Here is a 14,790-nt window from a genome sequence, read left to right as displayed (position 1 = left end):
TAATTTTCTGTACCCCTTTGTACCAATCCCATGGGGGGTGCTGTCACAAGGTCTACAAGCATTAGGTCTCCAGTCATTAGAGCCACCACTATAACAGTCACTAGGTTGACAAATGAAATAGGTCAACATGCATGGTCATTAGGTCAGCACAAGCAATATGAAGACATGGAAAAGATCAACATAAATTTTTTATAAAGTTTTTTTTTTTAAAGGTAGTTTTTTTTATATTTTACTATCCAAGTGGGCATAGAATATAATAGTGTGCCAAACACAGGGAGGGGACGCGGTACACTTATACAGGGTGCATGTTGATGTAAGTTCTGTCGACCCTATCACCCATACCCTCCCATGGACAGCACTGGCAGTCCACTCTCCCTGATCTTTTCACCGGGCTTCCCCTCACCTAGAGCACACCTTTCCAGCCTCTCACTCACCCAGGTTACTGCAGCTGCACATGCACCTTTCCCTACCTGCCATTCTTTAGTGTCTCATTCTCCAGCTCTCCTTAGTATAGAATGCAATGGTCTAGACCGCTCTCTAGTGTTAGTGATGTGAAAGAACACATACAAACAACCAAAAAACCTGAAACATCCTACCTGTTTCGTCCCTTCCGGACTTCATTAGGGGTAACAATCATATGTAATCATTGAGCTATACACATCCGATATATAATTTTCTTTGGATAGTGCTAGGAAACGGTGGCTTAATCATCCCAATAAAGCTTAAAAGTTTCCTTTCAGCTTACATAGCATGTGTTCAGTAGTCCTCTGTGATCAGTAGAGATAGATAGATAGATAGATAGATAGATAGATAGTGATTAATAAAAATGTGTTTCTATAACACTTTTTCTCCAACAAGACTCAAGGTACTTTACAGACATAAAAAACAATGCATATAATACAGAAGATTTAAGTATTACAGCAAAAGACAATCCACAAAGACATAAAAATAAGGCTATAAGTACCCAGTGAGCATAATGTTGTATTGTTTTAGGCATTTTGGGTTATAGCATCCATGGGTTGTGTATTCCACCCTCACAAGTTTCCGGTGAGGCAGCCATCTTGGGTGTACTGCATGGGATTATCCAGAGTATTTGTGTATTTGTGATTGCAGTGTCCTAATACTCGGGTCTCAACAAAGCCATCAGAATCACGTATTTTCCATCCATCTAAAAGCATACCTGATGAGGCAGCCATGTTGGCTGCACTATGTAGCTTACAATGGCCTAATGCATATATGGGAAAACTGGCATGTGTATAGTAGTATGGTATGCCCACAGTGGATCCATCTAAAGACAACCATGTAGGGTGGATCCATAGGTCATTGCTGGCAGGGTGTACAGTTAATGGATGTACACATTACATAAACAACACACAGTGGGGTGGAAATATGCTCTTAGAAGAATTTTTTTTGTTTTGCATTTAGACAAATTTTAGATGGCTCTATTTTTACATCCGACCCAAATCTAAATCGCTCTGCAAATTTCATCTGTCTCACCTGAAGTACAACATGGTTTTACCCAGATGAAGAAAAAGTATACACACCTTAAAAATTATATTTGAAAACTGTTGGTATGCATGTCATATAAATTTTACAAAGGTTTATTGAATCACTTGAACAAATAGGATTGCAATGTATAGCATGTATGCTGTAGAGGAATTTCAAAGCTTAATGTCTAGCTACTGTTGCATTATGATCAATATGCTGTATTATAGGTATTATACTAACAGTAGAAACATTATTGCCTGCATGCAGTGACCCAGGGCAGGATTGATTTTTTTGCTATGGATTTGTTTCTTGTTAGTCTTGCATAAAGTAATAATGTCAGCATTTTGCTGCATGTATCAATACAGTTTATTTAACTAATGAAGTGATAATTCCTAGATTTTTATTCATTGCTAATTTACCGTTTTATAGGCTTTTTTCATTTAAAAAAAATTTGAATGGTGTTTTGAGACATTCACAATTTTCTATAATTATAGCTTTTGTACTTTTATTTGCTTGACAGTTTCTTAATCATGTTTATATTATAAACAGTAGAATTACTTACACTGTGTAAATACATTATTTCTCTCAAGTGTGTTGGTAATAAAGATTATTGAATTGTTTCAACATTATGATAGAAATTGTCGCATAAAAATGGTTCAATTTTTTTTTTACTTTTCAGCCAAATACTTGTGAATAGACAACACACACAATAGTTAAATAAAATTAAAAACATTATTTAAAAACTGTTTACTTACAGTATGGTATATATATGCTACTAGTCTCAGATTACCCAGGAATTTATCGGAATCTGGGTATGCATCCTGGCATCTCAAACACTATGTTAGCATTTAAGTTTCATAAGGGGGCTATGATAGGCAATGTCAGGGACGGATTAAGGTTTGTGGGGGACCTGGACAACACTGTCCCTGGCACAGCACACAGGGAAGGGGTCAGTACAAGCCCCATCGGAGGCAGGTTCCACCAACACCCGACCCCCGCCCATACTGGTACCTGGACATGGTGGGGATCACGTGGCACTAGGTCGCGGAGGGGGCCCTGCGGCGGATGGGAACTACTAGTTCCCATTCTCCACAGGGATACCGCCGCTGACTTCACATCCACTGCAGGGACCCCCTGCTTACCCTACGCTGCCCGACCCCGCTGCCTGCTACCCACCTGCCACCACCTCAGCAGTGGGGTGGTGGGTGTGGGGGCCCCAAAATGTGTGGAGGTGACCGCCCCTGTCACCCCATGGGTAATCTGCCTCTGGGTAATGTTGGGGACCCACATAGGAGGATTGCAGCTACAGACAGTAACTATTCTGGGATTACAACTGCCACAACCCCCCAGCCTAGCTCAGCACAGGGAGCATTCTGGGAGTCTGGATAGAGCTGCATGGCTATTGGCTGTGTGCAGGGATAATGTGGGTGCACGACAGATGCTGCAAGAACTTGCAGCTGTTCAGTCTTGAGCATAGTACAATACTGTGTAATATACTGCAGCTCTGTTAGATCTGCATGAGACGATGAACTCTTAACAGTCCAGGAGATACCTTTTCTTCCAGATGTCCCAGACATACTGTAGAGAGTCAGGTACTGAAATTTGCGCATACAGTGTTTACTACCTAACCATGAGTAATATGATGTATGACCTGCCCATTAGGCATTAGAGGCATGTACCTAGGGGTGGCACTTGTTTTGGGGTGGCAATTAGATGCTTGTGTAGGTTCTGTCAGAAATGTACTAGTACCTGCAAGATAGTTCCACTGTACTGTACCATATGCCATCTTGAATGGAGTGTAAACCGGTAGGACATGCACATACTTCCCATGTAAACTGCCCTCCTTAGTAAATATTTATACATACAGTATTGAGAGAAAAAAATGTCATAGTGGCTTTTTATTACTATTAAATTGACTATCATAAAATTCAGGTTTATGACCAATCAAGGAACATAATAAAAATAGGTAGGGGATCCAACCAATACTGCTGTGCTCAGGGTTGCTCTCACCCCTACATCCACTCCAGGTGAAAGGTGCAGTGTTGAGAGATGGAAGCAGTTAGATAGGAGAGAAAGAGGGGTGTGTGGCTCACAGAGGAAAGGATGGAGTGAGAGATGCAGCGGTGACAAATGGAAGGAGAGATTCAGGGGTGAGAGATGAAACAGGGAATGAGATGTGTAAAATGTGAGAGAGGGAGGGAAGGATAATTGTATGGCTGATGAATGGAAGAAGGAGGTGAGCGATGCAGGGTTGATAAATTAAGTGGGTGCAAAGGGTGAGAGAGGGAGGAAAGGAGAGGTGTAGGGCTGATAGAGGATTGGACGCTTAAGAGTTAAAGGAGTGAGAGATGAAAGAAAGGAATGAAAAGTGCAGTGTTAAAGAGGAATAGAGACTAGAAGAGATGCAGGGGGTAAGGAGAAAGAGGAAGTAAGAGTAGCAGGGTTATATCAAATATTAGGAATATCAAAGAAAAGGTTAATTAAAAGGGATATGAGGAATAGGTGAATGGACACAGGGAAAATAATACAAAAACATTTTTTTGCAGTTGTGCATGGAAATGTCCCTTGAATTGATTACCCCCTCCCACAGTGTTTTTTTTTTTTTTTTTAAATGAAGCAACCTCATGTTAACCCAATGGGAAACCTAAGATTTATCACCTACCATTTTATTTAGAGATTGCACGGATGTATCTTTGTAATCCCTATTGCAGAATTTCTTTGTCAACTTGTTTGATGAAATTTCAGAATTTGAATATTTTTTTTGTGTTCACCAGTACTTTATTACAGTTCTGGTGTATTTTGACACAAATGTCATGATCACCATGCTACAGTTGCAGCACATCATGCTCAATATTGCTTGTTGCATACTAGTTCATGGGGCATTTCACTATTGAAATTAAAGTCATCATCATCATTGAATTTTTTTTTAAATGTTGTTTTGCTCCAGTGAACCTAAGTTTTAAATAAAAGGTTACATTGGATACATGTAAAATTATTTATTATAAAATAAATAAAAAATACAACCTAAAAAGAAAACATCAATTTATATTTCCAACCTACAAAACATAACACATTACTAAAACACAATCATACTTAAATCGACTATTTACTCAGTGGTTTTTCCAGCAGTTTAAGGGGATATCTATGAAATCTTGAAGAACAATAAAGTGGTGAGAGATAACATATCAATCAACCAACCAGCTTTTTGGACTGGCACTTTACGGTATCTCTTTCCACTTTCTCTATCTCTCTCCAACAAATCTATCCCTACTTGATTAATATTCTCTTTAAACACAATTTAAGTTTAGAATTTTAGAAATATAACACACAATAGAAATTTTCCATTGTGTTTAACGTACTCCTCTATGAAAAAAATGGCTTTGATATATAGCAAAATTGTAATGTACAGCATAACTTCATATTTTCCATTATTTGGCAGTGTAAAGGTTATCAGACTAGAGACTAGAATCATTTTAATTCAAAAAGAAAAGTAACCATATTGTAAGAGCACTACACTGGAGATATAGAAGGTGATCATTTCTGGAAGTCACATAATGTGGTGAGTAAGGTTAATGGAAATTATAGTTACCACAATGATGAGACTCAATGTGATCCGTACTCTCAAGAGCATTCGTATTACTAACCTCTAGTAATTGATTCTGCCAGTGGATTATTTGAAAGCTGCTGAGACAAGCATTAGACCTACATGCATGGTGACCGATTTTTCATCTTAAAACAAGGTTAGAGAAGAGAGACTTGGTCACATGAGAAATAAAGAACAAATTGGTTTTCATGTTTTTCATTGCTTTACCTTTTGAGAAAGTATAACAGCAATAAATGGGCATTTTCTGAAGTGTGATCTAATATCAAAGTAAATGCTTCTAAGTGTGTTACTGTCTAATCACTAATGGAAATGTACATTTGCTTTTTGTGACTCAGTGGTATCTGTGTGTTTAAAATGTACCCTGTATTTAAGCCAAAAAAAAACAAATATTTTGCTATGAGATAAAGCAAAATTAGAGGTTAAAGTAAATTTTGTATTGCTAAAATAAGCTTAAAATGTATTAAATCATTTTCATTATAAAAATGTAAACCAGAAACTTGTACAGTGAAGTTTTATAGAAAGGCAGAGGCAAGGAGGGCAATTGTTTTGGGTACTGAGGTGGGAAAGGGTGCTGGTGTGAGAATGGGTGCTGGTGTGGGAAGGGCTGCTGGTGTGGGAAGGGGTAATGATGTGAAAAGGGTGCTGAGTTGGAATGGGTGCTGGTGTTGGAAGGGGTGCAGGTGTGGTAAGGGGTGCTGAGGTGGGAAGGGGTGCAGGTGTGGGAAGGGGTGCAGGTGTGGGAAGGGGTGCTGGTGTGGGAAGGGGTGCTGAGGTGGGAAGGGGTGCTGATGTGGGGGCATGACTTGATGGAGAATGGGCAGTTACATTAAATGATACAAACAATAAAATATGTATCTAATCACCAGATTGTCATGTGCATTTTCTCCCATAAAGCCAAAGTTATCGCACAGGGACATGTCAGACACAAAAGTATACGGAATGTTTTAATATACACATAAAAGTGATTTACTTCATAATTTGAATCAGAATTGTCAGTGACCTCATCAGTAAGGGCCCAATTTAAGCCCTTTGGCTGTGACAAAAGTCAGTCTTCACTGACCTTTATTACTGAAGGCAGAAGAACTCATGTTGAGCGAATGATTACTCCTGCTAACGGCCACAAGCTAGGGGATGTTTTGGTGTTCCCTCGTATGTGGCTACCAAGGGAATTTGGCCGGTGGGGGGCAATCATTTGGCAGCGGCTGGCATTTACCTGCACGCTAAGCAGTGAAAGAAAACTGCTTAGCAAGAGGGTCTAAATCGGGCCCTAAGCTTCCCTGACTAAGGTGTGCACAATATCTATCATTTATATATTCAAATGATACCACACAACTTGCTGCTGCCACCACCGTGGCTGTGCCAGGCTCAGCTACAAAGAGCCCACCACTGTGGAGAACTAGGTGTATGACTCCGGAGAGCCTTGTATGTGTGTGTGTATGTATGGGAACAAGGGAGGTTATTCTGACCTGCATGCTCCCCCTCGTGTTTGCACAGGGGACCAATTTTTTGCTACTGCGCATGTGCAGGCTCTGTTTGAGAACAGACACAGTGACTTCTATAGTTGCAGACCTGTTCGCATGGCGCAGTGCGGACGGGGGGGGCATGCGGCAGCTGGCATGGGTCACGCCCATGCAATTGCTGGACATTTATATGGTAACGGAGCCATGACGTGGGTACCGGAGGCGGGTTGCTGGATGTCACTGGCTGTCAGCTGCCCACCTTGGTCAGGTAGCAGGGCGCTGCAAAACCAGAGGGTGACTTAGATTTGTGAAAGCATGAAAATCATTCGATGGTCGGCAACTATCGATTAATTTCACCCCTGTACGCACGGTTGCTAATGGATGTTTATGCAAAATATCCATTCACATGCATGCGGGGACATTTGCCATGTGGGGGGCTTTTGTGCGGGCGGCGTTTGACAGAGTTTGGAAATACCTGAGTAGTTACTCTTTTCACTCTGCAGAATATTGGAGGTCTTGTCACAGCAACATGGACGTTACCACTGATTTAAAATACTTCTATATATAATATTTACTTAACCAATATCAGTTGATTTTTTCAGTTCTTTCTTTGCTGTGAAAAAGAAAACTACAAACCTGCAGAGAAAAGCTGTTTGTTCAGAATTCAGATTAAGCTGCAGGCATACTGTGCGCAATGCTAAATCCAGACCTGAGTGAAATCAATTGGTATTTTTAAAGAAGTGCTTCATAGATGGCTGTACTTTCTCCAGCTCTTGGTAAACAGCTGCAGAAACGAATGCCTGGATACTACTGTATGTGGAACTTTTGAAGAAGCATTTTTTCTGCCAGCAGGAAACACTCTGAGATGCTGTAGAGATTCTTCCCCTGCTGTGTTGAAAGCTCTCATGAGACCCAGTCATAAAACATGAAAGGTTAAATTGTAGTATTGGTGGATTATCTTCCCTGAACTAAGGTAAGGGGCCTACACATGTAGCATTGCATTCTGGGCAATGCTAGATCCCACAGAATGCTCAGCAAGATCACTCAGTACACAGAGATGTGTCAGCATTGTGTGCTGAGCGATCTGACAGGACCAGTGTTCTCCGGTGAGAACACTTTAAAAAAAAAAATCAGAACCCAAAACGTTTAGGGGTGTTTTGGCACAACCCATTAGAACCCAAAACGCGAAAAGTGGCCGGGGCACATCCCTAATTTTCATGCATATCGTTTCTTACCCATTGACCTCTGTCATCTATACATTCAGTCAAAACCTGAAAATCTCGTTAACGATGTGACCACTGAATTATATTGTTAAGGATATCATACAGTATATATGCACTATGCTTCGGGCTGGCGTGGATAGTGGGGGGTTTGAAAAGGAGGCATTTGCAAGTATGTAACATGGAGCACTGGCAAATGCATATTTTATTGTGTATGAGACGCACTTAACGCCCGCACCCTCCTTTGTGCATGAGACGCACGTGCTACCGAACCTCTAACTCCGTCTCCCTGAAGCGGACACGGGCAGGGTTGCCGTACCCTGCCGCAAGAATTACTGAGACACAGAAGCATCTGAGACGCTTGTGCGTCTCAGACAGATGGAGAGCCTCTCTACCGCCACCCGCATGATCGCCTCTTCGCTTGCATACGCCAGCGCAGGGGATCTGGCCATTGCCGGTGATATGTGTGAGGCGCTCTCTAGGCTTGCCAGGGACGCCGGGGACAGAGCTGCAGCTCCTGGGGACACTACAGTGACTACGCTGCCTGACAGTATAGTGACTAGGGCTTCCATGGGAACAATAACACTGACTACGCTAACTATTCAGGGCTGCCGCGGAGACACTACGCTGACTACGCTAGGCAGCCATTGGGCTACGCAGACAAGGTACTTAGGCTGCCCCGTGAAACTACATAAGTACCAGGATAAAAGACTCTTTGTGACAACAGCAGAAAGTGCTGCTGCAATTTCTCATCTGATATTTGTTGTATGTCTAAGGTGATATATTTTCGATCTGTCCAAGCAAATTCTCCCAGCGTAACATTTGGTATTAACAAACTCCTATTGCTTACTGTAATATAAGTTTCCACATGCACCCGTGCAATGCCTGTCAGTGTAAATTGTCACAGCTATCAATTAGCAGTGAAAATGGCAGGGCTATAGGGATGGCTGAACGGTTTTGTAGCAGCTGACCTGAAACCAGAGCAATACTGAATTGCTCTGATGCATTAGTGTCATCCACTGAAAATCACAGCAAGTTTAACACATATTCTCTGCAGGGAAACTTCACATTTATAATGAATAGTCCACTTAGTGCTTATTGCATTCAATCTGAAGATGTTCTGAAAGCTCTATTTTAATTTGATACCTTAAGTAGAGCTCCATTCAGATAATTGAATAGGTCTTTGAGGAACAAAAATAGCCATATGTGTGAAAGGTTTCAAAAGCTAACTTAAGTATGCAGTCCTGATTGAGTATGTATGACTTACACACATTCATTCACTGGCACGCTGCAAGTGCTGGAATCAGTCTCACTTCCTTTACATGTCATTGCATGTAAGTAAGTAAGTACAGTTTATTTATATAGCGCTTTTTCTCCAACAGGTCTCAAGGTGCTTGTTGTAATACAGTAAATGTAAATGAGCAGCCTACACTCTGGCCTTTACTCAGATCTGATCGCAGTACAAATTTGTTTGTAAAATGGGCAAAACCATGTGCACTGCAGGTGGGGCAGATGTAACATGTACAGAGAGCGTTAGATTTGGGTTAGTTATTTTGTTTCTGTGCAGGGTAAATAATGGCTGCATTATTTTTACACTGCAATTTAGATTTAAGTTTCAACAAACTCCACCCAAATTTAACTCTATCTGCACATATTACATCTGCCCCACCTGCAGTGCACATGGTTTTGCCCATTTTCCAAAATAATTTGTACTGTGATCCGATCTGAATAGGGCATCTGTGTGAAATTAATTCTGTGAAATATGGTGGTGCAAAAAAAATCTTCTTCTGTGCTTACTTGTCACTCCACTCAGGAGCTTTCAACCCTGAGACAAGGCAATATACACTGAGGGAGCCCCAGCAAAATGGCCATCTGAACAGCCAATGCGTACAGTGGACCATTCTGCAGCACACACTCTGTACCAGCATCACTGCCAGCATCAATTGAACTGCCAATGAATCTTCAAGCATTGCACACTGCACTAGCTGCCAGCATTACTCTGCTATGCAGCACATGCTGCCAGGTACCATAGTGAATACTCATTTAATTCATATTCAGGGCTATTGTACTACATTTCACTAATACACAGCCCATTATTCTCCTATTCTAGGTGACCCTAAAAGCAGGGGCAAACGCAGGATTTTCAGAAGGGGGTTTCCAGAGGGGCAGAGTAAAGCACGGAGATGGACACTTAGGTGACCCAGTATATGCTGGGTCAGTTAAAGTATTATAGATAGACCAAATGTATATAAGTAATAATAATAATATATATATATATATATATATATATATATATATATATATACATACACAAACACACACATATATATATATATATATATATATATATATATATAGATCACCTGTATAAAGGTAAGCACTGCACACATTTATTTATCTGAAGAAGGTAATAAACCGAAACGTCATTATCTGTACTCTTTGAGTCAGTACTTTATTTGAGATTGACACGAGTGACGCCCACCCACACTGCTGTATTTTGGTTAACCAACCGGGGAAGGCACCGTGCATGCTGTTTATACGTTTATTGGAGTGCCGACCAACACCATATTGCTATTCATATCTTGGGCTAGTCCTAAGTCGGGTAAGGCACCCGTGAAAAGACTAACATCACCTCTTCACTTCAAACCAAGTCACAGTTTGTTTTCACTTGTTTGTTTCACTATTCACCCGGAAGAGATTTATCCTGTAATATGGAACCGGTGATTGAGGATGTGGTGGGATTCAGATTTACATCTCTCCCGCCCGGAGAAATACTCTCCCTATCAGACATTGATGCTGGCCGCATTTTGGTGAAAGACCAATTGGCTACTACAAAGCCTGCGGATACAATTGACTCTCTATACACACAATGGCTGAGATTGAAAAATCGTGAAACAGACTTTTACTTGCACGGTGTCTGCTTGTCTGACTACTTTCGGGACAGAAAAATTCCGAGAGGGTTTCGGATAAGAAATACCCCGACGATCGGGCGTAATAACCCAGATTTCTGCCGCAGATGGGCGGCAGTCCTAAATAAGGCTTCGATCTAATATTATTAGTGGTGGAGGAATCTACTAAGGAGCTTACTGCTACACGTGAGAAAATATCGCTATTCGAGCAACAACATCTTGATAACCTGATTGCGGATAAAACATGTGATTGGATGGAGAAACTTAGAGCGGAGGTGGAGAAATATAAAAATGAACTGATAATGTTTAAAACTAAAAAACTTGCTACAGTTGTCAGAGATTATGAAGAGCACAGGGTCTATAATTGGGCTAACTTCCCGGCTGGTAAGCCCAGACAACAGCGTCAAAAATATGGCAGACGCAATCTGAGACCCAATCTTGACACTGGCACCTCTAGCGCCACATCCAATAGCGAATCAGATCTTCCTCAATCGACCCGGGCACAGGGTCTCCCTTTAGGGGTGCTCACCAGGGCACGCAGAGACGGACCCGCCCCCGACTTTCCAGAAGAGGGGGGCAATGCCAGAGGCAGAGGAGGAAAAAATACCAAGAAAAATGCCCGATAGTGAATTTGTCCACCAGGATCCTCACTAAAGACGAGACCACAATTCTATCGAAGGGATTAAGCTTTATACCTACAAATGTCCATGACAGTCTCCGCAGCAAGATTGATCTGGCTCGTCTCAACCGTCAGCTGCGTTTGAAAGAATTTTTTGACAAGAAACCTCCGAATGCTGACAGAGTACCTCCGTGTCCGGTAAAAGCAAAATCTACATTTGATCCGGTTTCTGCTAACCCTGCCATCCGTACCTTCACCCGTACAATCTCTAAGACAATTGACATTTGTGATCAGAAACCAACTAAGATTATTCATAATCTAAACAGGGCAGAACAATTGGCCCTCAGGGACTTATCTTCATATAAAGACATTACTATCCGTCCGGCGGATAAGGGGGGAGCGATTGTAGTGCAGAATATCCAAGACTACAAGGATGAATTATACCATCATGTGAATAACCCCCTTGTCTATACCCAGTTACAGGGTGACCCGACAGCTGAATTTGCAGAGGAATTACGTGACATTCTACAAGAGGCGGTGGACAATAATGTTATTTCTGAACATGTGAAAACTGCTTTATTTGAACCTTCGCCACGTGTGCCGGTTATTTACAGCTTACCCAAGCTGCACAAAAATAAAGTAAAACCACCTGGCAGACCAATTGTGTCTGCGAGGGATTCTTTATATTATAAAATTGCTAAATATTTAGATTTTTACTTGCAGGCACCAGTACAATTAAAAGCTACGTATCTTAAAGATACAACGTCATTTTTGGAGAAATTGCGCAATCATGGGGTCATAGCACCTGGTACCTGGCTGGTAACAGCCGATGTCATTAGCCTGTACACTAATATACCCCATGATAGGGGTGTTGCGGCAGTGGAGGCTCTTATTACTAATAATGACAGCTATACAGGTCCTCAGATTGCCTTTTTTCTAAAATTGCTCCACAAGGTATTGGAAAGAAATTATTTTATTTTTGATAATCTATATTTTCTCCAAGTGCTTGGGTGCGCTATGGGCGCTGCGGTAGCGCCAACGTATGCCAATGCATTTATGTTTGGTATAGAAGAAAAATTATTCCTTTGTGGGGAAAATGCAGCCAACATCGATATGTTCATTCGATATATCAATGATATATTTTTCTTGTGGAGTGGGACAAAGGATAAACTGATAGAAGCCATGCAGATTATCAATCAATCAGATGCCAATATACATTTTACTTTTAATATCCAGGCCGATAAAATTCAATTTCTTGATGTCGAAGTTTCTATCGTTCAGAATCAGTTTGTTACTAATCTTTACAGCAAACCAACAGATTGTAACAGTCTACTGTCTTTTGCTAGTCATCATCCTGTGCCCCTTAAGAAAGGACTGCCATATTCTCAATTTCTCCGTGTTCATAGAATATGCAGTGATCACCTTGATGAAAAAACCCAAATGGATCTCATGGAGATTAAATTCCTTGAAAAGGGCTATACTAAAAATCTGTTACAGGAGGCCAGATGTAAAGCACTTAGCCAGCCGAAAAGTGGTGGAGTCAGACATGTCAACAATGTCGACAATTCCATCATCTGGGTAAATAACTATTCCACTGAAAGTATACCCATTACATCTATGGCTAAACAAATTTGGCCTGTTATTAAAAATGACCCTGATTTAAAAGGTTTCTCAGAGCGTCGGTTGCTACCCTGTTTTACCAGGGGTCGTAACTTACGTGATATGTTGGTACATGCCGACATATCCGATTTTGTGTCAATCATACCCCGTCATTTCTTGACTAAACGCCCTGGCAATTATAGATGTTTAGGTTGTGCTACCTGCAATCCTCTGCTAACACAGGGCTACATAGTGCACCCTCATAATGGTAATAGGATAAAAATTAAACAAGTCCTTACCTGTTCAAGTAAATATGTTGTGTACTGTATAATTTGTCCTTGCAGCATGTATTATGTTGGGAAGACAATCTGCCAGTTCAAAGAAAGAATGGCCCAACACAGGAGCGCGATCAAAATTGCTTTGGGAGGTAAACCTGTCGACCAGCCAGTTGCTAAGCACTTCGTGGCTTGTCGACACAGCCTGTCTACTCTTAAATATCTTATGATTGATCAGGTGCAGGAGGATAGGAGAGGGGGTGACAGAAGTCGACTTCTGTTACAGAAAGAAGTTCGATGGATACATCGTTTGAGTACGGTGGCGCCCGCTGGGTTAAATGAACAATTGAATTTTAACTGTTTCTTCTGATTAAATAATGTTGTTATTTCTTTTTGTATATAATGAATTTAATTTTAAATTAATTTTCTCCAGAAACAAAAGGTGATAGGCTCAGTGGTATGAGACCCACACAATAATGAAGTCCAGAGGGAGTGTGCACAGCTAGACTCCACCTCAGTATAAATACATACAGTATATGTAATGTCCCAGGTAAGTATTTCTTAGTACACACGGACTCCCGGTGGATGATAATAATGATTGGTAATTTATTCACTGTTTCACCAACAACCGAACAACATATTGGTATGCTCTGAATAAATTTCATATTTGATACTATAACAATTTGTTTAACAATACTTATCCGGATATAATCCTCTAGGCAAATCTATGTAGGCAATAGTTACTCTAAGCAAGAATTAACACTTTATGTGGTCTGGCAGTAACACTGTTAGCATTTCAATACATCATGCATCTGACCTAGACAATGTAATATCACCTCTAAACAAGCATTAACAATTTATATAGTCTGTACAATAACACTGTTAGTATCTCGATACAACATGCATCTGACCTTGACAATGTAACACTTTTATGGACTTACAATTACAATGTTGCCCTTACTGTGACAGTATATGAAATAAAGTTTTACACTTTGCCACTCCGTTCTTGACTTTGGAATGACAGTATAGTTAACTGCTGTGTCTCAACCCAAGGCAGGGTGGGATGTTAATAAATGTCTTTTGTTCCACAGAGGCCTGACTGAACTGTCCTGGATATCTATGGATTGATAACAAGCCTTTCTCCGGAATATGTTCAGGTATGCATTCCCTGCTGCCTGATGCTCCTCTTAACAAAAGTAACTGCTGTAGTTTTACTCCCCCGTGGACTAACTATGGCCCTTTCACACTGCTCCACACAGCAACACACCTTGATCACTTTGCCGTTCCTGCTGCAATATCCAACACAGAGGTGCCTGCCTTGTTACCAGTACACTGCTGCTCCCTGCAAGTACAGGGTGTTAACACACCAGGGAGCTCTGCGCTGAGGTCAGTTGCTGCCTGGGGCCCTGCCTATAATTTCTGCCCCTTTCTCCTGCGTCACTCCTACACCGCCCCGTGACAATGCGTCTACCCAGCAGCCTAGCGTCCAGCTCCCGGAAGCCCGCCTGGTGTCCCCCGCTGCCGGCCAAGTTCTTTGCCCACTGCACCTCTCGTCGGCACACCGGAACAGCGTCTGACGTGCCCAGTCAGGGTCCGGCACAATGGGACGTCCCGGC

This window comes from Crinia signifera, chromosome 4, assembly GCF_055691185.1.
Source record: "Crinia signifera chromosome 4, ASM5569118v1, whole genome shotgun sequence".
Taxonomy (NCBI): domain Eukaryota; kingdom Metazoa; phylum Chordata; class Amphibia; order Anura; family Myobatrachidae; genus Crinia; species Crinia signifera.
This window is presented reverse-complemented; position numbering follows the sequence as displayed.